Source organism: Pinus tabuliformis, chromosome 5_1 (assembly GCF_031772625.1).
Source record: "Pinus tabuliformis cultivar Carrire ecotype Pingquan chromosome 5_1, CPIR1, whole genome shotgun sequence".
Lineage (NCBI taxonomy): Eukaryota > Viridiplantae > Streptophyta > Pinopsida > Pinales > Pinaceae > Pinus > Pinus tabuliformis.
The window spans coordinates 888,015,324-888,042,148 of NC_142305.1; positions in this window are offsets into that span (position 1 = coordinate 888,015,324).

The window sequence follows — 26,825 nt, forward strand, 5'->3', positions numbered from 1 at the left end:
TCTTGGAGTTATGAGGACCTCAAATCCTATGACACCAACATCATACAACACACAATCCCTATAAAAGAAAATCAAAAACCTTTCAGACAAAAACTTAGAAGGATAAATCATGTCCTATTACCTTCAATTGAAAAAGAAATCCAGAGGATGTATGAAGCTAAGATAATTGCACCAATCAGATTTTCTGATTGGGTTTCAAACCTGGTGCTCACTACGAAGAAAACCGGCAAGATCAGACTCTGTGTGGACCTTAGAAACCTCAACAAAGTATCCCTTAAAGACAATTACCCTCTCCCCAAAATGGACCATATTTTGCAAAGGGTAGTTGGATCAACCAGGATCTCATTATTGGATGGGTTTTCTAGTTACAATCAGATTTTAGTTCATCCTAATGACCAAGCCAAGACTGCCTTCACTACTCCTTGGGGCACATTCATGTATGTGAAAATGCCTTTTGGACTAATGAATGCAGGAGCCACTTTTCAGAGGGCTATGGATATAGCCTTTGCCAAAGAAATTCATGATTTCCTAGTAATATACCTGGATGACATTACTGTATTTTCAAAATCTGACAACCAGCATTTGGATCATCTAAGGTAGGTTTTTATTAAATGTAGGAAATATGGAATTTCTTTGAACCCTAAGAAGTCATTGTTTGGATTAGAAGAAGGAAAGTTACTAGGTCATATAATTTCAAAAGATGGTATCTGAATAGACCCTGCAAGAATAGAAGCCATCTTACAGATACAACATCCAAGGAACATCAAATAATTACAAGCTTTCTTAGGGAAAATTAACTTTTTTAGGAGATTTAATTAGATCACTTAACAATATGTTAAAAAAAAAGATTCGACCATAAAATGGATTGTTGAGGCTAAGAAATCCTTTGAAGACATTAAATTGGCCTTAACAAGAACACCAATTTTGATCAGTCCAAAATTTGACAAAGATTTCATCTTATTTTCCTTTGCTTCTAAGCACACAATTGCTGGAGTTTTACTGCAGAAAAACGACCAGGGCTATGAACAACCTATTTCTTTCTTTAGCAAGGCCTTGAGAGATGCCTCTTTAAAATATAAAATAATGGAAAAACAAGCTTTTTCTTTGGTCAAAGCTATCAAGGACTTTAGAGTATATATTTTATATTCTCATATAATAGCCTATGTTCCCAATTCAGTTGTCAAAGACATCCTAACTCAGGGTGGTCCAGATGGAAAGAGGGGAAAATGGATTGCTACTATTTTAGAATATGATATAGAAATCAAACCAACTAAGTTAATCAAGGGCCAAGGTTTAGCTAAGTTTATGGCTGAGTCAAACTATCAGGCCCTGGATATAAACTTTATTGCACAAATAGATAATGAAGAGGAGATGGCGACTCCACTAATCAGCCAGGCCTTTATTGAATCACCATGGTATGCTGATATCATTTATGTTTTACAAAATTTACAAGCTCCTCCTGGATTATCTAAGACCAAAAGTAGATTTTTGAAGATGAAGTCCTTAAAATTTTGCATATTAGACAATGCTTTGTTTTGGAGGAATCATGAAGGTATTCTTCTCAACTGTTTATTAAAAGATGAGTCTGACAAAGTATTACAAGAGTTTCATGCAGGTGACTATGGAGGACACCTTTACTGGAAAACCACTGCAGATAAAATTCTTAGAGCTGGTTTTTACTAGCCAACTTTGTTCTCCGATGTAAAGAAACATGTGACCTCCTGTCACAAATGTCAAATTTTTTAGGGAAAGAAAAAACTTCTACCTTTACCCCTAAAACCAATTTCTGCTGAAACACCTTTTCAACAATGGGGGTTAGACTTCATTGGTGAGATTCACCCACCTTCCTCTACCCAACACAAATGGATCCTCACTGCCACAGACTATTTCACCAAATGGATAGAGGCCATACCTTCAAGGCAAGCCACTGACACTGTTATCATAACCTTCCTTGAAACCAACATTCTATCAAGATTTGGATGTCCAACTAAGCTCATTATTGATAATGTCGCAGCCTTTAAATCCAAAAGGATGATAGATTTCTGTAACAAGTATCATATAACCCTGGGCCATTCCACAGCCTATTATCCTCAAGGAAATGGACTGGCAGAATCCTTAAACAAAATCCTCGTGAACATCATAAAAAAATTGTTGGAGGAAAATAAGAAAACATGGAACAAAAATCTAGGTAATGCCTTATGGGCAGATATACTAACCACAAAGAAATCAATTGGTACCTCTCCCTACCAACTAGTTTATGGGATGGAAGTTGTTTTTCCATCTTCCCTAGGAACACTAGCAATGAAGCTGCTCCAAGAATTGCAGGTTGAACCAAATGACATCCAAAGAAGAATCAACCAAACAATTCATTTACAGCAAACCAAGGAAGAAGTGTACATCAGATCTCAGGTTGTGCAGGAAAGGATCAAGAAGATTTTTGATAAAAGGACCAAGGCTGAGGATTTCTACCTTGGTGACAAAGTCCTAAGATGGGATTCAAGGAGGGAAGATAAAGGTAAACATGGGAAATTTGATTTCCTATGGAAAGGCCCATATGTCATTTATGCTTTCAGAGGTAATAATGCTTTCTTCCTCAGAGAAATGGATGGTACAGAAGTAGAAGGTGGACCAGTAAATGGTCAGATGCTCAAACACTATTTTGAACCTAACTATTGATTTTTACTTTCCATTGTACATATTCCGTTTTTTTTCAAAAAAAGTTTAGTTTGGATTGGATGGTGGTCATAGAAGTTGAAGCCCGGAGAGAAGGCCCTAAGCTTCGAAGGATTCACTATCATAAGTATCAATAATGCAGAGGCATAGAGGATAATTTTGCAAGGAAACATCAACAACAATTCAAAGGCTACTAATTTACAAAGTTCTTGACATTTCACTAGGAAATGCCATCCCCAAGTGGAGCCACTGTTAGGTTCCTATACCAATAGGAGTCATAATTTTGATTGACTAAGGTTAAGCCTTGTAATATTGTACATACCTTTGCTTTCTGCAAATGTTTTCCATATTAAAAAAATTTAAAAATGTAAAGAGGGTATGTCCTAAAAGAATAATCAAAGGACAAAAAAAATGAAAATAGGTCACAAAAAATGAAAAATATGAACCCCAAGAAAACAAAAAGACCATGAAAGTGTGCAAGTCAAAATGCCACTAATATTTACTTTTTATGCTTAATAAATGATTGTGTGAAACTTGTCACTTCTGCCACAATCCATGAATAGTCAAAATGTTTAAACTTGGCTATTTCATGTTTTCAATTTCAGGTCTATAGATAGAGAATAAAATCTGACCACAAAGTGTAATCTTGGCATATAATTAGACAAGTAGAGTAAATAAAAGGAGCTCAACTGTGTAAACTGAGCCCTTGGATGAAATAAGGTTTGATTTAGATAGTTTGCTATGTAAAGAAAAGAAAATGTTGATAAGGTTTGCTAGCTTAAATGCACCCTAATAAAGTGAAGAAAAAATGGTAGAATGAGTAGATGGGTAAGTAGAAGAAAGGTTGCAGAAGTATCGTGATTGATTAAACAAAAAGCATATTTATCATTTTTCATCATATATGAATGGACAATCAAGCACGCAAATGAACTTCAAAGTCAATTAATTAACCTCCACCATTCATTTCACCTCTTTACTTAACTAATTTCCCATAATAAAGTTCAAAGTACTCAAAAACCTTTAAGTCAAAGAGGCTCAGAGCATTTCTTTAACTTTTGGAGGGACCGGACCCTCAACTCAAAGACTTATGGATATCAAGTACTAGACTCCCCTCATAAAAGTTCACCCCCCCTTTAGTTCATTCATTTTCCTAATAATACTCCTTTTCCTAAGGTTAAAACACTTTTCGCCTAGGACAAAGCAATTCTCCCCCATATAAAACACTTTTCATACCAAAAACCCACAAAAATGCTTTACCCTAAGTATTAATATAAATATGTGAAAACATGTAATTCACGAAAAAGCATTCTACTTAGTTTTTTTTCCCTTTTCCGCCCATTTTTCATATTAATGACTAACTTTATTATAGTAAATTCCGATAAAAACCCAATTTCCCGTATATATTTAACTCTTATAAATTAATTAACCCTACACCCCAGTTTAATTATAAACTAAGATTTTCACCTAAAACCCGACCAAAACCTTTAACTCGTCAATCTGTGATCAAGTTAATTAATCCCCCTTTTTAATCCTCTGCTAATTATCCTGATGGCCTAATATCACTTTAAGCCATTGTTAACCCTGATACTGCCATAATTAAGTGCCCACCGGGCCCCCCACTAGCCTCCACATAGCTTCTCCACCCGATCATTGTGCGATCATCCCCCCTCCTCATCCGACGGCCCTTATCCATATCGGGCCAACCTGACGTCCTCCCTTTACCTACCCAATAAAGTGGTTTACCCCATGGCCCTAGTGCTACATGTCATCTGATGAGGAATCGGGCGACCCCTCCCAAATACCACTGAGTGCCCAAAAGCAATGCGAAATAAACTACTTACTGCCCTTCCGCTATGCGACAAATTAACCACTATTCACCCCGTACTCGCCAAAAAATAGTTTTTGCGTATAAAAGCCAAAAGCCCCAAAATTGTTTCTTTTCGCTGAAATTTCATCTGCAAACCTCTATAAGCATGCACGACACCTGCAAACGTCGAAGCTGTCAACCCACATACAATTTCACTCCAAAGACATCACAGACAACCTAGTCGGCCTTGCAGCCTATACGAAGCCCATTCAACCACTTGCAGTCGCCAGCCACCCTGCTCAGAACCAATTCACCCCAGTTCCAGGTATTTAAACCAGAATTCACCAAATACCCTGTCAATTTCAAAAGTAACCAGTTGCTGAGTGTTTTAGTTAAGATAAAAATTAATTAAAAATTGCACACCTTGTTGAAACACCATTGCCCTAAATACTGCAAATTACCCTCCCCCATTACTCAAATCCACAAGAACTGAGAATGGCGGCCCCTATTGCTATGGATGTGAGACCCATCTCCATGCCCCATTTGGACCTGGACCACCTTCCCTTAGCTGATAGAGATTTCCAGATAAAAGATACCACTGTTATAGAGCTCTTGCTCAAAATACATTGCCAAAGTAGGGACAAGTTCCTGAACCATGCTGATGAAATTGGCCTTTGGGAGTCAAATTTGCCCAAGTACCAGTTCCCCCAAGTCCACATTTTTCCTGAAATTGTACATATGTGCTATGCTTGCTACGTCCCTAGTCACAGAACCATCATGTCTCATGACCAGAAAGTCCTTTTCACCATCACTCCTGAGTCTATCAATGAGATGTTGCAGCTCCAACCAAGGCCAAACCTAACTCCCCTCTCAATTGGAGACCTGTTAGACTTATATCCCAAACTCAACTCTACAAGATTGGCCCAATTGATCCAAACCTTCATCATAGAAGAGAAGTACACCCCCAAAGACCCCCCTCCATATGTAGCAACTATATTTTCTCCTTGGGGCCGAAATATTGTATCCATGATATCTTGTGTTTTGGGTTACTCCACAAGTGAGTACATTGATGAAATCATCCTGGATTTCATGTCCATCTATACCCCAGGACAGCCTCCTGCAACTATTTATGACTTTGCCACATTCATAGCTGACAGAATGCATGAGCAGTTCACAAGAATGGGAAATGAAAGAGTTTTCAAGTACTCCTCAATTCTATACCACATGTTTTTATATTATCAATCAGAGAAATTCCCATTCACCCTTCAAAAGCTGGACACTAAGGGTTAGCCCAGGTCAGTCATTTTTTGGACCCCATTGATCCACCAGTACCAGTCTCCATACTCTTACTCTGATTTTATTGATTTATTTGTACACCCAGTCATGACAATGTTGACTGGAAGCCCTCCTCCAAGGATCAGTCCAGAAATAAAAAGAGTCCTCCAATTATCTAAAGAGACCAAAGTTGGTGACTAGTAACTTTAATAAAACCATACAGAAATCAGGATTTATGGTTACATGTTGGCACCATACAAGCTACCAAGGTACCTCCCAATGAGGTTGTTTGCATTAGAATACTATAGGAAAATTATAAATGCAGATGAAATAAACTTTGTCAATGCCAAGAAGAAGGCCAATTTCAAAATAAAAGACCAACTAGGCCCCTTCATATGCAACTCTAGAGAGGTTGGCCAAGAGGCAGACTTAATATTACAAAGGATGAAGTTCCAAAGAAGTTTTGTCTGGAGATACGATCCTTTGGAATTCATCACAAAGAAAAGACAAAAGGTCAAGCTAGGACCTTTCATTCACCATCCCATACCTGAGATAGAAGCTTACACAAATCAAACAGAATGGGTGGAAGGTACCTTAGCAGACCAGGACACCACCAAAGTAGATATTGAGAATGCTCTTATTGATTTAGAAAAGCAGCTTGATGACAGCTCTTTTCTGCAGGTACCAGAAAAACCAGAAACTACCATGAGCACTCCTCTAGTCATGCAGACTCCTCAGAATGAGGAGAAGGCCCCAAAAAGAAACATAGAAGGAACTTCCACTTTAGGGATGGCCACCTCTGATTTACAGCAGGAATCAAACAAGAGGCAAAGGCTAAATCCAGCCTCTGAGCAAGAATACACTGAAGGCTCAACTAAGGTTAACAATACAGAAGTAGAAATAAGTAGGCCTGCCACTCCATCTAGAGGCATACAAGAGCCTTCCACTTCACAAACACAAATGTTGGAAAGGCAACTTAGTGTGGAAGTATCTTTTTTCAGAATGCCTGCAGACAAAGACCAAGATATCAAGGAAAGATACAGAGAAATAAAAGCAAGGAATGAGAATATTAAGGTCCAAACTTATGCCCAGTACCTGAAAATGACCCCTACAAATCAAACAAGGTTAATGTCAGCCTTTGATATCAAAGAGGGGAAAATGCAGATGACTTTCATCAAGCCTACAACTCAACAGCCAAGAACAACCTCAGATTTCAAGAAAGTAGATTTCGAAGTGCTGGCAAGGGATATCCATCCCATAGACTAGATTGAGCTACACAAGCAAACAGGGGAGATGATATACTCCACTTTGACTGGAAAGGCCATAGCTTCCCACCAACTACAAAACTCCCTAAACAACATATCTGCACAATTCCAATTGGAAAAGGCCTCCTCACAGGCCAAGGACACAAGAATCAAGTCCTTGGAGGACTTAGTAATTGAATTGGGACATGATCCCAAGGATATAAAAGCCACAGAGCATCTAATTAAGAAGAAAAATGATGATATTGTTGCACTCAAGAAGCAGCTAAAGATACCCCAGCTGCATCATCCACAAACATTAGAGGTCCTGGAAGCCCAGCAAGGACATGAAGAGCTCATGGACTTGGTCCTGAAGCTGAATGACCAACTCAAGGAGACAGAGAAGGAGTTGGACAATTTAATTCAATCGAAGCAAAGTGACTTGGCCACAACTTCCAGAACTGTCATCCCCATGGTATCCACAGCAGTTCCTTCTACACTGGCAGCATCACTGGCACCCACAGCTCCACCTGCAACAGCATTGCTAGTAACAGCAGAATCTACTACAGCAGCAGGAGCACTAGGGGACAAAGCAGCAGAACTTGTGAAAGCCATGGAAGATATGTCTATCCAGGCTACAGAGATGAAAATATTGAAGGAAAAGGTGGCAAGTTTGGAAACTAACTGCAAACTTGCCCAACTCAAGCAGAAAGAGGAAACACAAAGGGCCCAGAGAATGGGTGAGAGGATCAAAATCCTGGAAAATGATTTGACACTTGAGAATCCACTTGGACAAACCAAAGAAATGATGTGGGCTAATATCATTGACTCTGTCAATGATATTTGGCCATAAATCCAATTTATTTTTGAGCAAATAGAGCTAGTAAAGGTAGCTACTGAAGTTATCCAGAAAGTGAAGGAGGAATTGGGAAATAAGCCTCAGGATGCAAATAGACTCATCCATTTCCTCAATAGCAAAAACAGATATGAGCTACAGGAGTTGAACATTGAAGACATAATTGCCACCATTTTAGAAATAAGGAAGGTTCTTTCCAAAAGGAACCTTATGCTTAATTTGGAAGAAAAGTGCCACAATATGCAGGTAGCCATTGATAGGTTCATGGCTAAATTTCATATTTTGAGGGAGAAAGGTCTGCCCAGTCCTATGGTCATCAATGAAAAACTCATGACACAGTCGGACTATGGGGATAGACTTAGAAAATTGGCTAAGGATCAAGCCAGTTCCTCATCCATTAAAGCCTTGCCAACAGGCAAAGTATTATATGACACATTTGAGAACTTGTTTTTCCTTGAGCATGAGGTAAAACATTTGTTCCTCACCAAGCCCAATTTTGCAAAGTATACTGAGGCTGATGAGATTTACAGGAGGATGATAAATGTAAAATTACCAAATGCAGAATGGTGGGGAACTGTGACTGACTTACTGTGATAAATTAACAACTAAAAGTTACCACACAGTAAATATGAAGGCAGCAGGATGAAACAGGTAAAAACAGCACAACAGGGTCAAAGAGTATCAGATGAAAGATCAAAGTAGAGGAGACTCCAGCGTAAAAATGCCACAACTATCAGCCAACATAAAGGGCTACATCTCAACCATAAAGGCACACACAACCATAATTAAAGGGACATGAAGAAACAGTTCATTAGCTGTCTCTATCTTCTTGCTATAAGATATTTGTATTTCCTAGAATAAATCTCAAGTTGTTTGAGATATTTTGTAATAAGTTCTTGTATAAATACTTCACAATTTGAAGTATGTAGTGTGGATTCCAAAACATTTCTATAGACTTCTTGTTCTTAAGTCTGAAATTGTATTGTATCAATGACTGGATCAGCTAGCTGGATCAAGGAATAAAGATCAGATATTTTACAGGATTCTTATGTAAAGCGAAATACAAATAAGTATTCTCTCATGTTCAATGTTGTTTTCTTTCAAGTTTTTCATAATATTTATGTATCTCTAAAATCTAAATGTTATAACATGGAATGATATTTCAGAAATTGCTTAAATGCACTCTATCTTGACTGTTATGCATTATTATATGTTTTCTTCACGAATCTAAGTTAAGGAATTCTTGATTGCTCCTTAGTTTAGGTGGCTTCTTGTGATCTGTAGCAAAGGATTCTTAATTTCCCTTTGTTCATGATTATCCTTTGTTCTCCATTCTGATCCCAGTCTAAGGATTCTTGAGTGCCCTTTCACCCTGGTTAGAATTACTTCACCCATTAGACCTAAAGATTTGCATTTCACTCTGCTAGCCTGCCCTGTGAACATTCCCTTTAATGAATTGGTCTAGTCCTGCTATACATTTTTTGAATCCATAGCCCAATGGCTTGAATACCTAGCTCTATCCATCTACTCTAAGAATTCCACCACCGAACCTTCAAATCAAAACCAAAACCCCAAAGAACACTAAGAACTAGCCTAAAATCCCATAAGAAACAAAGCTAAATTATATAGAGAGAGCCCTCTCTGAGTCATAGGTTGGCTAGAGCCTATACTTAAAAGATCGGTTTGTGGTTACCTAGGTTTCTTCCTTCTTCTGATAACTTCTAAGGAAAATTGTGAGTGATAACACATCATACTCAATCTGATTCTTAAATGCTAAAGTCAATCCATTGATGAACCTTCGCCTTCTAATCCTTAAGATATGCCACATACCTCAATAGCTCCAGAAACTTAGTCTTATGCTCTTCATCTATCTTAGAACCCATTTTTAACTCATATAATTCCTCGGCCTTTTTGTCATAATATATCTCGAACAAGTCATTTTTCTTGAAGAATATTTTAAAATCATTCCAACTCAACTCCTCCATCTTGATGCCTATGACATGCTTCACATCTTCCCACTAGATATCTACTCTTGCCTTGACACTGAAGACCATTATCTTGGCTTTCATATTCTCTAAATAATCATGCAACTCTAAGAACTTCTTCATCCCAAGTAGTCATGCTTCTACGTCTTCTGGTTTCTTCACATCCCCATCAAAAGTACGAGGCTTGGATTTCTTGAATTCCTTTGGCAAGTACTGCTTTTGACTCCTCCTATAAGGATGTTGGCAATAATTATGATGATGTCTCTCAAAATCAGAACTAGAATGGAACCTATAAACACTACCTCTCATATCAGGTGTATCCAACCATCTACCACCTCTGACTATATCAACCTTGTCCAACCTGTATCTTGACCGAGACATGCTACCATATGCCCCATTAGTCCTCTCCTCCTTTCCATGATTGATTATCGGTGTCCCTATCTTTGCAACTTTGATATGCTATGAAGGATCACTACATTAACCTCTGCTTGTTTTTCCTGAGCTTTGGCAAGTATTTCTTATGCTTCAATTAGCTTGTTATTGTCTGCCTTGCAACTTCTGATCTTTGCCTTCAAAATTCTTAGTGTATCTTCTATATCAGGAGAGTACTCATCTCCTTGTTGCTCAAATGATCTATAAGGAGATTCATGTGAACTATAATACACCATTTTTTTCATCATCTCAGATCTTCTATCTCTTGCAAACATGTCATGTTAGATAAACCAAATATAAAAATAATCAAAATCATACCTCAATGTGAAGTTCAAGGGAGGCTATCTCATCTGCACAGTAAATCTAGATTAGCACAATATATATATATATATATATATATATATATATATATATATATATATAATGACACCAACATATCAATCATATCAACATCATCATCATGACACAAGACTGCAACAATGACCATCACAATGAATGCATAGCAAACATATCGACAACTAACATGCATGAATAACTATCACATCTACCCTGAGGTTTAGTGCTGCAATCTCACTCTGATACCACCTTGTGGTATCAAATATCACCCAAAGAGAACGAAACCCACTTTGATACCACCCTGTAAATTCCCCCTCACATATTACCCAAATTCATAAGCTCGTTAGGGTGAACATGAGACGAGTGTCACTATGACATGACTTAATCTCCAAGTTTCAGTTATGAAAGTGGAGCCAACACACTGACAACTTACAAACATCCCTCAAGAACACTAAATCACACAAAGGTTATTCCATAACCCCTTATGACCAAATCCTAAGCTGGAACTATTTTTTCAAATTAGCCCCTAACCACATGAAAAACACAACATGCATGTGGTTATGAGCCTCTAACCGCACTCATAAGCCTTCTTCCATGTGGTTATGACCCCAAAACTATAGTTTTGAGCATGCGATTCCAAGATCTGTGCCACCTTTTTAGGCTAGACTCCAAACCACTGCCCAAAATTTCCTATAACTTTCCAGAATGCGATCAAAGGTAATGACAATTATATTCAATCAAAACCAAGCAATAACTTGACCTAGACATGCCTAATCCATTATAGACATTCTGTCAAACATATGGAAAACATATAAGCTACATGTCATGAATGCATATCTAATCATAAATTGATAATCTTCATATGAGAATCACCAAGAAGGCTCCAATACCTCTCTAGCTAGCTACAATAACACTTGTTAGGCAATGCATTCATCCACCATTCAATTACTTATCAAAACATGTCAAGAGCCATAGATAGAATGCATCATATATACAACATACAACCAAAATAGAAACCATGGAAAATCAGTCATAACATCACCATCATAATTAATACAAAATCTCATAGATCACAATAGGAAATATCTCATATTAACATATGAAAAATCCAACCAAGTCAGGGACTTCCACATACCACTTGACCATGATTGGGCTGAACCAAATCTCTCTTTCAACCAATCAACCTCGTGCGATATTCCAAGCATGAATGTGGGATCTCATGGAGTAAACCAAGACAAAACCAACCAGGGCTTTCATAGGCCTAACCACCTCAAACCTCAACCACAATTATTTCACCTTTATGGCCTAGAATTCACCAACATCAACCAAATCTATCTCTACCTAAGTTGTCCATAGCTCCAGGAACTAGTAACTCAACCCACAACTTTCTGGAAATATAGAGCCTTTCTTCCAATCGCGGCTCTAGGAACTAGTAACTCAGTCCACCAAGGGCTCTTGAGTGTTTGTCCCAACCTATGGCTCCAAGAACTAGTAACTAGACCCAATTTGTTCCAAGTCTTCCATAGTGTTTATTCCAATGCACGACCACATGGAACCTGAGCACCAATCAGAATAACAAGTGGGAAACCCACAACACCATGGTTATCTAGAAAATGGAAAAAGAAGGATAATACCATTGTCAATCCAGGCAAATATCCATGCCAATGACATCAAATAAATAGAGAATCACATGCATATACGATGCATCCAAAAATCAGCAAGGAAATTGCACATGCAATATGTCACCTGCATAGTATCCTTGTGATAGATTGTCGTAGTTGTTGATCCAATCATCTCCTTGTGCTTCCTTGCTTTCCTTTGTTTTATTTCTCCAATCCAAGTGAATGTTAGAGTGCTCCAAGAATGCTATAAGTGTACAAGATTATGATAGAATGAGAGAATGAACTAGAGCTCCACCACAAAACTGTCAAAAAACTATCAAAAGCTAGCAACTGTTTCTTTGAAGTCTTTTTATCATTGAACATGCCTCCGTTTTCTTCATTTTTCCTCTAATTTCCCTTGCATGCAAATTTGTGTCTCTTCGCCTTCCTTTTCTCCTATTTTCATTTATTTTCATAATTAAATGCCAATAATTGCCTCTTTGTCTTTGACAATTTCCATAGCCACAAATAAACATGAAGTGATGCCCACTTTTATGTTTTTCCCAACATTCATCTTGGAATACGTGTCCCATGACCTTGGTCTTATATTATTTACATAGAAAATCAACCAGGAAGTGTTACAACTGCCTTCTATTTGGGTGGTTGTCTCGTATTATGGTTGATCAACAAGCAATATTCAATATCCTTTTCCACGATAGAAGCAAAATATATAGCAACAACAGTAGGTGGTACTTAGGTCCTCTAGATGAAACAAACTTTATAGGATCTCCAAGTGATGTTTGATGATCTCATTCTGATATTCTGTGACAACACCAATGTCATAAGTCTCTCTAAGAATCTTATAATGCATTCAAAGCCAAAACACATTCATATAAAATACCACTTTCTTCAAGAACAGGTTGTAGAGAAGAATATCAAGGTAGAATACAGTGGGTCAAAAGAGAAAATAGCTGACATCTTCACCAAACTTATACCTCAAGAGACCTTTGAGTATATTCGGCAAAAGCTCTGGATTCTACCAGGTTCACATTGACATGCATTCCATTAAGCCAAGCAGACAAGGGGAGAAATGCATATTGCAAGGAGATAGAGAAAGATATTTCATCAAGGGGAGTCACTCTTTGCCAATGATGTCAAAGGGGGAGAGATATCAAGAGAGGAAGATCATAAGCACGAAGGCAAAGGAAGCAACAGTAGTAGGAGGAGCAAGCGTTGCCATCAATACCAAAGGGGAATATTGTTGGAATTTGGTTGTCATTGATGTCAATCCAAGTAGCATCCAGAAGAAGCCCCACTTTTGATAATAAAATGATAGGGAATATATATGTTTTTGCAAGTAATACCATCAACATTTGATTTTACTTTTCATGCCAATTCCAACAGTGGGTGGCACACCACATAAATCCTCAAAGTTGAGGAGATATTCCTTGTCAAAATTGGAGCCCCGAATGTATGGTCATGGTCCCCAAATTGAGATGCTAATGAATGCTTGATTATTGGTCAAATTTCAGGTTGTTGATTGATTAAATATGGAATTAATATTAAAAATATTTTGGATAATATTTATGGGCCTTGAGCTACCCTAAGAGACCCTCATTTAAGTAAATAAAATCCACATTCAATCATCCTCAAAGCGTGATTCAAGTTGGCTCCAAGGAGTCGACCTTAACAATTTTGAGATTTGAAAATTCAAATCTCAAAATTGTTAAGGTCGACTCCTTGCTTAATGGGCAATTCAACCCCCTCCTTTTAAATTGAGATGTTAATGAATGCTTTATTATTGGTCAAATTTTAGGTTGTTGATTGATTAAATATGGCATTAATATTAAAAATATTTTGGATAATTTTTATGGGCCTTGAGCTACCCTAAGAGACCCTCATTTAAGTAAATAAAATCCACATTCAATCATCCTCAAAGCGTGATTAAAGTTGGCTCCAAGGAGTCGACATTAACAATTTTGAGATTTGAAAATTCAAATCTCAAAATTGTTAAGGTCGACTCCTTGCTTAATGGGCAATTTAGCCCCCTCTATAAGCCCCCTCCTTATTTATATATATATATATATGAGCTCATGTCTCTTCATGTAAATCATCAATTATTCACATAGATCTCATCTATTATTCTAAGTTCTGTAGGCCTTGTATATTAACATTAATATGGAGAATTAGGCTAAATTTTCTAAGGTTTTTTAAGCTTGAAGGTTGAGTTATTATGCGTTTCTTCCTGCTAAATAGAGGCATATCATGGGGCTAATGCGTCTAACTAAGGAAATCACTCTTTTGAGGCTCACATTCATATTTATTTTGCAAAATAGAGGCCCCTTTTAGCCTTCCCGAGGCCATGCCTGAGGTCTCCTTTCAGTCCTGCGGCAGGAGTACATTTGCGGTGGTTAAAGGTCATATCTCTGTGGCATAAATTCAGCTCTAGCGCAGGAATATATATTTGCATTGATCTGTTGTTGGGGCTGAAACTTTCTGAGGCAACTTGAGTTTATATTTTAACACTTATGTAAGATTCTTGTTCTTCGTTGGACCATACCCTTCTTGCTGAGGCAGAGCATCACTGTGTTATGAAGCTTCTTTTGGATCAAAGATTGAATTAAAGCTGCTAGGAGGCAATCACAGATATGGTATAAGGATCATTTAAGGGATTATTCCTAAACTATATAACATTGTTTAAAAGCCCTAATCTCAGCCTCCCTGAGGCCCATTAGTCACACTTCTTCACATATGTCTCTAGGGTGGATTAAGGGTAGTCTAAGCCCTATTTTTGTGACACTTTTTCAAAATATTTGTAGGATCATCTTGCCTCCTTTCTTGATCCTCCAAGGTAGATTGTATAAGGCTTTATGCACACTTTTTGGACCTTTTCTAAGGTTGGACTAAGATCTACCATTTTTTCCAAATCTAAATAGTTTGCTAAGCTAAAATTGTCTCATCATCTTGTGGAGAACAAATATTTATGGTGGAAAATTGAAGTAAATCTAGGCCTTTCTGAAGTTTCATCAAGTTATCATTAAGGTTTGATCAAGGGCTTAATTCAAAGAGCTGATAGAAGTCTATAAGGGATTATTTCTACAAATCAAATCATGACTTGTTTTGAAGGGTTGGCTAGCATTGTAATTTGAAGCAGTTGCAAGAAGTTTCCTATTGGACATAGTTGAAGTATTCAATAACTTGGACAAGGCATCTCAAGAGTTGATCTCTTAGCTAATTCTGAAGAAAATGTTGGCTGAGAAAATACATTCTTGACAAAAGAAAACTTGACAGAAGTTTGAAGCATTCAGAGGCAGAAAAGGCACTCTTCATATCAACAAATTGAGGTATGAGACAAGTTGTGTAATTTTTCCAATCTATGTTTAAGTTGTTGGATGGATGACCTAGAGCACTATACATGAAGCAACTTTGAAGTTTAACATAGTTTAGCACACCATTGCATATTTGTAACATACATCAATAGTAAAGGTTTAATTGAATATCTTTATAAGTAGGTCATTGCCACTAGTATGAGGTCCCACAATTATTCCTTTATTTTTATTTTTTCAATGCGGTTGGGTGGTGCAAGGTAGAGAATGAAGTCTCCTTCAAGTTGGAGCCTCAAAATACTCTCGGGTGGCAGGGTGGTGCTAGGGAAAGTTCAAGCTTGTAGGGTGGTGGAGCATCCTTTCAGGACTTGGAGCTTCATGATAAATATAATGCCTTTCTAGAGTACTGGGAAGTTGGACCTCCCTTTTCAGTTGCAGCTGATAAATATTGTACTCATAAATCATATTAGAAAAGAATTCGGTGGTTTTTCCCGTGGAAGGGTTTCCACCTAAAAAAACTTTGTGTGTTGTTCTTATGATGTGATGTTAATTTATGTTTGATCTAATAACATTTAATGCTATGAAAGATTAAGAAGTAACTAATTGAAGTAAAATATTGATTCACCCCCCTCTCAATATTTCCAACATTAACCTTCATGGAATATTTTAGAATTTTCATAGTAGTATACACAAATCAATGGTTGATATTTATCTCCTAAGTAATTATTCTCTTTTTACTCTTTTAATTAAATTTATTAATTAAAAAAAATGGCATATGAACAAGTGCCATATGAAATGAGTTGTAATGTTTTGGGCATGTATCATTGATAAGCCATGGTTCTAGCCCATAGTATTATAACATAGCTTATTTACAAATTAAGGATCTCGAGAGTAAAGTGGGGGTCAATATTTATGGATAAGAATTTGTTCCATGTTTATATGTATCTATGTATGTTTAACTCATATATTAATCAATTTTATAAAGAATACAATTTAAAATAAAGTTATAATTTAGTGATCTTTTTATGAATTTTTTTAATTGCACTGAGAGGTGCTCTACAGCCCAATATGGCAATGACGTTGTAAAACATTATGTAATGTTATGTTGACTCGATCAAATTATTTAAAAAAAAATAAAAATTAAATGTTTAGGTCATAGACTAGTTAAGATAAGTTTGAGTTAGTCATTTGGTGGATTTACCGATGGGGGTTTATAAGTCCAGGGTATTTGTTATGATGAAGCATATTTAAAGGCTTGAAGAAATCAATTATGGAATACAAGAGTGCCAACTTAGATCCATATTAACTCCAGACTTGATCCCTCTTTATGCTTGGTAGATCCAGATTTAAGATGGATATAAGTTGTTTTTAGCAACATGAGATGTATCATCAACTAATTAAATTATAGTAATGTTATTTGTAGATATTTTTACTATGTTCATGGTATTAAGATTGTGTCCAACGTTTCGGTTGGACACTGCACCCATTGGTAGGGACCAAGTGACGCAAAATGATTAGAAAAGAGTGAAAATAGGACTATATTGGGGTGAGGAAAAGAGAGATGAACGTTAGATTTCATAGGTCAAATGGAACTAACAAACTTTAATTCAGTCAATGAAAATGACTATTGGAAAAAATGAAATACAATTTTCAAATTAAAGATTGAGAATAATGAAATAATCATTTTTCAAAAAAAAAAAAAAAAAACTCAGTGATAATAAAATAGGTTAGAAGTTTAGGCTAAAAATAAAGAGTGCAAATAGGATTATATAAGGGTGAGGAAAAGAGAGATGAACGTTAGATTTCATAGGTCAAATGGAACTAACAAATGTTAATTCAGTCAATGAAAATGACTATTGGAAAAAATGAAATACAATTTTCATATTAAAGATTGAGAATAATGAAATAATCATTTTTCAAAAAAAACAAAACTCAGTGACAATAAAATAGGTTAGAGGTTTAGGCTAAAAATAAAGAGTGCAAATAGGATTATATAAGGGTGAGGAAAAGAGAGAGAACGTTAGATTTCATAAGTCAAATGGAACTAACAAACGTTAATTTAGTCAATGAAAATGACTATCAGAAAAAAATGAAATACAATTTTCATATTAAAGATTGAGAATAATGAAATAATCATTTTTCAAATTAAATTTACAACAAAAACAAAAAAAAAAAAAAGAAGAAGTGATAATAAAATAGGTTAGAGGTTTAGGCTAAAAATAGGTTAGGTGACATTCAACAAGAAAGGTGAGCTAAGGAGAGAGGGAGGGGGAGAAAGCATGGTGGTGGGGGGGAATTGTAGATTATGATTATGATTAAACTAATAGGGAGAGATTGGGGGGAAAGGGTGGGGGGGAGAGATTTTAGATTAAGTTTATGATTATGATAGGCAGAAGGAGGAAGAGAGATTTAATATAGGAACATATATGATGAAAATAAACATCTAGGTCAAAAATAAAAAACAAATGATGTGAGGAAACAAATAGATCAAAAAAGGGTGAGGGCGTAAACAAAGAAAAAAGGGAGAAAAAGTGAACCAGATATTAAGGTTTTGAATGAGAGGCTTTCACAAATGGATTAATTTGTAGCCATATTCTCGGTTAAAATTATTCGAATGCTTTTCTATTTTCAAGGCTTCGCGAATTATTCGGGAGGAATAAAAGGGAGCGGGGGCAAGGATTTTTGCTTGATCAAAGCATAGAAAGTGCTTATATTTATAGGAGTGTTCAACAAGCACTGATTTTGAAAAAGAATTAAGATACATACCTGCTATGTGTCCTTTCAATCGGGCTGTAATAAATCAACGTGTTTGGCCTATATAATAATTTATGCATGAGCATGGAATTTTATAGAGCCCAGGGCCCACTAATGGATCCAATTGACCTTTGGGAGATTTGATTTGAATAATTGCTTTAATTTCTTGAATGGTTTAAAAAGAGTTTTAATGTTTATCTTAGCTACAATTTTAGAGATGTGATTTGTGGTCCCTTTTATATAGGGAAGTGAAACCATAGCTCTAAGGGGAGGGGTGGGGGTTGTTTAGGGGAAGGGAATCATGTAGCTTGAAAAGCCTTATCGATTTGGTAGGAGGAATACCCATTGTATTTAAGGGATTTCATAAGAGGATATTTTTCTTTAGAGAGAAACTAGGGATCATAAATGTGAAAGACGACAGATTTCTAGGTCGAATAATGATGGCAATGTGCATGGAGGTAGGAATCAATGTGGGTCTTTTTTGCGTAAGAATTGATGAGAAATTGAACCATTAGTATGTCTGGAGATCAACACATCAAGAAATGGTAAAGAAGAGTTTGCTTCTAATTCCATAGTAAATTGTATGTGAGTGTTGAGAAATGACAACAAGAAATTCTAGTTTAATTTGTCCTTGAATTAAGTTGTGAATTAAAATCGAATTATATTCTCATAGCAACTTGTAAATAGTTAATTAAGTTTAACTAAATTTATTAGCTTAGGAATTTCGAATTGGAAATCTTTTTGTAGTCATGTATATGTTCTCCCTAAGTTTTAGGGGTCCAGGATGAGTTTATTTGAGTTGTAATTAGATTAAATTAGTTTACTGAGTTATGGTCAGTTAAATTAGTTCTAACTATTTGTGGAACTAATAGAGGACTAACATTTAGTTGGTGCACTGGTGCATCCACAAGTGTTACTCCAATTAACTGAAGGTTCCCTCATGAGAAACTCATGCATGTCAGTTCAGAGAAAGACCCAATTTAGACTAGAGTGCAGGGACAGTGTACTATCAGTTGTATGATTTACTAAGTTGTAAATATCATGCGCGCAATCAGAGAAGGACATATTTTTGAAATGCGCAGTTTTGGAAATTCCCTTTATATATAGGTTATTCATCCTATGAATTGCGCAAGGAAATAGGGGCTTGGTAGGGAGTGGAAATTGGCTAAGTGTTGGCTAAGAGCGGGCTTGTGAGGCAGAGAGTTGAGCATACTTCTGCGGAATTGTTCTAGTGAGAATAAGCTTTGTATCTTCATTCATATTTCTGATTTAATGCAATACAGATATGCAGGGTTTCGAGGTGTGGCTTTCCCCAGGAAAACTTATTGTGTTATGTGCCATTGATTTGTCTTCTTCTTGTTCATATTATTTTCATCGATGTATTCACTTTTGCTGGTTGAAAGTAGAAGTATATTCTTGTCCTGTGCTTTAGTAAATTCCATGAGTTTTGAATCTATAGGGAATTCTACATGGTGCCAGAGCTGAATTCAATATACTAAAGGAGATTTCAAATTTTTGGAGTTTTAGGTTACAGGTGAAATTCGAATTTGTAATACATACTTCAGGATCAGAAGATGGCATTCTACGGTTTGCAGTTCGATTATGCCTTGGAAGGAAACTCGAATTATATAGCATAGAGGGATAGAATGGAGGTTGTGCTGGAGGATAGTGGCTTGAAGGAATTCATTGATCAAGACATTCCTAAGCCAGCAGCATCAGATGCACATAATCTAGCCGAATGGAAGAAGTGTGTAGCGAAGGTGAGGTAGATAATCCTTGAGGGAGTTCGAGACCACATTGTCTCGAGTCTCCATGGCAAGGAAACTATGTATGCTATGTGGAAACCATTGATGGACTTAGACCACATTGTCTCGAGTCTCCATGGCAAGGAAACTATGTATGCTATGTGGAAACCATTGATGGACTTGTATCAGAACAAAAGTGACCAAAGGAAATTGGCATTGAAAGATAAACTGCAAAAAATCAAAAATGGAGAAAGGCGAGACTATTCCAAAATACTTGACCAAGTTCACTCAATGTCGTGATGAACTTGGAAGTGTTGGAATCACAGTTTTCAAGGATGATATGGTGAATATTTCTCTTCTAGAACTCCCAAAGAATTGTCATAGTTATCATGACTTTGTCAATGGTTGGGAGAAGCTTCCAGATTAGGAACGACTGTGGTCGGATTTGATGCAGGAGGAACACCAAGGATTGCTCTTCATCAAAGACTGATGATGAAGAGAATTGTGCCTTAGTGATTAAGGCGAAGAAGGGGAAAGGAAAGCTTCCCATTCCAAATCAGATTTGTGTAATGGAAAAAAGAAGAAAGACATGACGAAATTGAAATGATTTCATTGTCATGAGTTGGGCCATTTTTCTACAAATTGTCCACTCAAGAAGTCCAAGAAGAAGTCCTCGTGAGGATCGATGGATGAGGTTGTGGCCTCTCAATTCGAATTGGAATTTTCCCTCACTACATGCATAGTGTCATCAATGATGGGAAGTGTATGGTACTTAAATAATGGAGCTTCATTCCACATGACTAGCGACAAGGAGTTATTCAGCGACCTAGAGGAGAAAGATCTTCAGATGCATATCGAGATGGGTGACGACGGGAGGTATTGTGCTACTGGATTGGGCATAGTTACTTTTCAGAGGGAGCATGGGGCTCCACTCACATTGAAGAATGTTATGTATGTTCTTGGGCTGAAGAAGAAATTGGTATCTATTTCCATGCTTGCGGATAGAAGCTATGATGTGATCTTCTCGAAAGGAAAGGTGTTCCTTCAAAACATAGCTACGAGTAAAGTAAAGAAGATAAGGATTTGGGTGAAGAATCTCTATAAGCTGGTGAGTTGTGTCATAGGTGATTGAGTCACTTTCATCATGGGGCTTTGAAGATCATGCAGCAGATCTCCACCGGTTTTCCCAAAGGTATACTAGAGTAAATTGATAACATGCAAGGGGTGTACTTTGGGTGAATACACTAAGTCTTCCTTTCATGACAGAGACAGTAGAGAAGAGGCTATTCTAGAGTGAGTCCATTCAAATGTGTTTGATCCATTGTCGACAACATCCACGACAAAACGCAAGTATTATGTTATATTTGTTGATGAATTTTCTCAAAAATGTTGGATATTTTTCATGCAGAAAAAGTTTTGTGAGTTTAAAGCATTGGTGGAGAAAGAGTCAGGCAAGAAGGTTAAAGCTCTACAGAATGATAATGGTGGTGAGTATGTCTCAAACGAGTTTAAGAAATTTTGTGTAGCGAAAGGGATTAAACGATAGTTGACAACACCCCATAACCCTCAGTAGAATGGGGAGGCTAAGGGGAAGAACAGAAGCATAGTAGGCGCAGCGAGGGTGATGTTGCATGATCAAGGTATCCCACTACACTTGTGGGTTGAGGCATGCAACACAACAGGTTATGTTTAGAACCATAGCCTATATCGGATACTTGGGATGAAGACACCAGAGGAGGCTTATTCCAAAAAGAGACCAGATGTTGGTCACTTCAGGATTTTTTGGTCATCGGTATATTTCCATGTGAACAAAGATGTATGGAAGAAGCTTGAGCCAACAACAGAGTTGGGGATATTTTTGGGGTACACTAATACACCTCACAACTATCATGTGTACTTGTCGACCAGCGCGATGATAGTGGTTCGCAGGTATGTCAGACTCGATGAGGAGAAAGCCATGCGAGTTTTCCTTGAGAGGGAGATTCAACTACATGCAATTGAGGAGATTTTAGCTCCTAAAGTTGAGGATCTTCATATTGATGTGGAGCAACCACATGCAGAGGATCCGGGAGTGGAGACATCTACTAAGGCAGAGTCTTCCAAAGATGGGACAAAACACACTAGAGAGGCAGATAGATTGTTGTTGGATGCTAGAGAGAAGGTGGGAGAACCCATATCACAACGCAAAAGGAGGATGTCACCTAATAGGTACATTGGACAAATGGATCTTATGAGCGGATGTGTTTTGATAGAGCCGTCTTCCTTTGAGGAAGCAGTGAAGCAGTTGGTTTGGGTTGATGCCATGGTGGAGGAGTATGACTCCATAGTTCGTAACAGTGTTTTGGATGTGGTCCCGAGACTGGAGGATAAGTCCGTGGTGAGCTCCCGTTGACTTTACAAGGTAAATCAAGGTGCATATGGTAGTTTGGAGAAGCATAAGGCTATATTTGTGGCCTATGGCTTTTCACATGTAGAGATGATTGACTATGATGAGACCTTTGCTCCTGTTGCAAGGTACTCGTTGATCAGATCTATAGTGGCACTATCAGCGCAAATGGGGTGGAAGATACATTAGATGGATGTAAAGACAACCTTCCTTAATGGCACGATTGAGGAAGAAGTGTACATAGAGTAGCCTGAAGGTTTTGAAACCTTCGACCATGAGTTGCATGTGTGTTGGCTCAAGAGAGCGTTGTATGGGCTAAAGCAAGCACCTCGTGCTTGGTACACTAGGATAGATAGCTACTTCACCAAGTTGGGCTTCACAAAGAGTGAAGCGGATGTGAACCTATACCACATAGTGGTGGAAGGTAAATTGTTGATCATTGTACTTTATGTTGATGATCTCATATTGACAGGTGATGATCAGCTGATCAAATATTGCAAGGAGGACCTTGCAAGAGAGTTTGAGATGAAGGACTTGGGGCTCATGCATTACTTTTTGGGCATGGAAGTATGGCAGGGTGATGGGGAGTTGTTTGTGTCTCAAGGCAAGTATGCCAACGAGATACTTAAGAGGTTCCACATGGAGAGCTGCAAGCCTATGGAGACTCCTCTAGCTGGTAACTGGAGGAAGGAGGATGCTACTTCGAGAGAGGTAGTGGAAGCTACTATTTACAGGCAGCTTATGGGTTCACTCATGTACTTTGTGAACACAAGACTAGATTTATGCTATGAAGTTAACCAGCTTAGTCAAGTGATGGTTAGGCCTACCAAGTTGTATTGGAAGACCAGAAAGCATGTATTGAGATACCTCAGGGGCACTAATCAGTACAGATTATGGTATAGACAGAAAGAGGGAGTGAAGCTTCAAGGTTTCACAGATGTAGATTGGGTGGGGAGTCCATCTGACCGGAAAAGCACATAAGGAGGGATTTTCAGTATTGGGTCAGCGGTAGTTTCTTGGTACAGCAGGAAACAGAGATCGGTTGCACTTAGTTCGGCAGAGGCAGAGTACATGGTTGTGAGTCAGGTAGCATGTGAGGCCATCTAGATGAGGAAGATCCTGGTTGGTCTGTTTGGTCAGTAGATGGATCCAACAGTGATTTATTGTGATAATCAGAGTTGTATCAAACTCTCTGAAAATCCAGTTTTTCATGATAGGTCCAAGCACATTGATATCCGATATCATCATCTCAGAGATTGTGTATTGAGGCAGATCATGTTGTTAGAGTACATTCCCACGGAGGAGCAAGATGCTGAAATTTTGACAAAGGCATTGTCAAGATGTAAATTTGAGTTTCACAGAGACAGGATCAGGGTAGCAGATAATCCCTTTCTTGTTGAGAGGGAGTGTTGAGAAATGGAAACAAGAAATTCCAGTTTAATTTGTCCTTGAATTAAACTGTGAATTAAAATTGAATTCTATTCTAGCAACTTGTAAATAGTTAATTAAGTTTAATTAACTTAATTAGCTTAGGAATTCTGAGTTGGAAGTCTTTCTGTAGTCATGTATATGTTCTCCCTAAATTTTAGGGGTCCAGGATAAGTTTATTTGAGTTGTAATTAGATTAACTCAGTTTACTGAGTTATGATCAGTTAAATTAGTTCTAACTATTTGTGGAACTAATAGAGGACTAACAATCAGTTGGTGCACTAGTGCATCCACAAGTGTTACTCCATTTAACTAAAGATTCCCTCATGAGAAACTCATGCATGTTAGTTCATAGAAAGACCCATTTGAGACTAGAGTGCAGGGACAGTGTATTGTCAGTTGTATGATTTATTGAGTTGTAAAATATCTTTCATGCAATCAAAGAAGGACCTATGTTTGGATTGTGGAGTTTTGGAAGCATGAATTCCCTTTAAATACAACCTATTCATCCTAGGAATTTTGCAAGGAAATAGGGGCTTGGAAACCAGTGGAAATTGACTAAGCGTTGGCTAAGAGCGGGCTTGTAAGTCAGAGAGTTGAGCATACTTGTGCGGAATTGTTCTAGTGAGAATAAGATTTGTATCTTCACTCATATTTCTGATTTAATGCAATAGAGATAGGTGGGGTTTTGAGTGGTGGCTTTCCCCAAGACAACTTATTGTATTATGTGCCATTGATTTGTCTTTTTCTTGTTCATATTGTTTTCATCAATCTATTGGCTTCCGCTAGTTGAAAGTAGAATTAGATTCTTGTCATGTGCTTTAGTAAATTGCATGAGTTTATGAATCTACAAGAAATTCTACAGTGAGGGGATAGGTCATTAAGGTGGTTTAGGAAGCCATGAAGGGCGGGAATCCCATGGGACTAGATAACAAATTTATCATCCACAAATCACTACCAACATTTAGGTTTGAGGTGCTATGAGTTGATTGATTTAACTAAAAATATTACATAAAGATATTTGAAATTGAGATATTGATGATTCCATTGTGATCCATTTAGTTTTTTCATAACGAGTACCCTGAAAGGAAAAAAAAAACTTGGAGTTGAGGCAACTTTTTATGAGGTTAACAGTTTCAGGATCAACAATATTAGCAATTAAATCCAAGGTTTCTTTTGGTATAGGAAATTGGTGAATAGTGACACCACATCGAAACTAACCATGATTTCATTGGAATCAAGGTTAAACCTCCCACCTTTTGATCTATTTGTTTCCTCTCATCGCTTATTTTTCTTTTTGACCTCGACATTTTTTTCATCATATATGTTCCTTTATTAAATTTCCCTTCTCCCTATCATAATCATAAACTTAATCTAAAATCCCCTCCCCATTTCTCCCCCCCCCCCTCCCCCCATATCCCTATCAGTCAATTGAAATAGGCCAAAGGATTTTAGATATTTGGTTAGTTAATCTCTATCTTTAAATTGGAATGGAACAATTATCATGTTCTATATAAATTGGTCTATTGATTTTATATTCCATTATTATTTGGAATCTTGTTTGTTCTGAATACAACAAAAATATGGCCTAAATTCCATGGCAGTGTTTATTCATCTTGACATTTTCCATTTATTTCGAAATTTCCATTTGACAATAGGATTAGTTATGTATTTCTTATTTTGGGGCTTTTTGTTGAATTTATTATATTTTTCGTGTTTCCTGGTATTGCGCAAATTTGTTTATAATTATACATGGATATGTGTCAACTCTTTCTTATTCATTTTGTGTACCCACTTATGATTGGAGCTTTGTCCTCGACATTTTATTTGGAACTTTTCATTGTTGGTGTTATTATGAAAATCAATTGAGATTTTAATCAACTGTAAATCAACTATCCAAAACTATGTGTGAGGGTTAGAAATATCCAGAAGACCAAGAACTATATGTAAGGTTTGGCCCAAAACTATGAGATTCTAGTCTGAAACTATATGTGAAGCTTAATAAGTATAGCAACTACAACAGTAGTAGCCTCCTCATTAATGTCTCACATTTTTGTGGCTCAACTTGCCTTTTATCGAACAATAGGCCACTGCTAGAGTATCATAGCTGAATAAACCACATGGTGAGTGGCCATAAATATTTAGTCCTAATGTGGGAAACTGAACATTGGATTTGTATTTGATCATAATATTTTTACTGCAATTTAAACATTAAATGGTAAGTTTAATTTGATCCATACTAAGTCAACTTGTTTTAATTTTTCTGTAGTATTATTGTAGTTTGAATTATACTTGGGAATTATTTGATTAGATATTTGTTTGATTGTTCTTTTGTCTTTTTTGTGGATCATTGGAAATGTTCAGGATGGTTGAAAAGTGGACCTTATGCATTGAAGTGTCTTGTTAACCCAACCCAAGACATGCAATCATTACATGTGTACTCTACAATAATGCTCCAAACAAGGTTTTCAAAAAAAAAAGAGATATATGTGGCAGAACCAGTAACAATGAATCATATTACATTGCCTTATTGAAGGGATAAAAGCAATGAAAACCTATAGTGAAGATGACAATACATTCCTCACCAACTCTGATCTTGTGTGCAACTAGATGAAAGGTGTGTACCAAGTCAAAAAATCCAATTTAATACCACTTCATACAGAAGCAAGAACCATTGCTACTTAGTTTTGTTACTTCATAACAAATCACCATGCAGATATTCACATGATGTTGAACAAACTATTGTTCAAGGCAATGTCAACTGTTGGGGGGATGTCAAAGATGAATTAGTATCATCATCTATTCCATTATAATTTATCAACGGGAATTCTTATATATGGTTGATATGTGTATGTTTTTTCATTGTAATTGTTTGTGTTTGTAATGATGTGGTTCTTTAAATAAAGAAGAACCCAATAATGTATTAACTAGGAGACAATTACGCCCAAAAGTTGAATGTTCTCGTTGGTACTATTAAGAT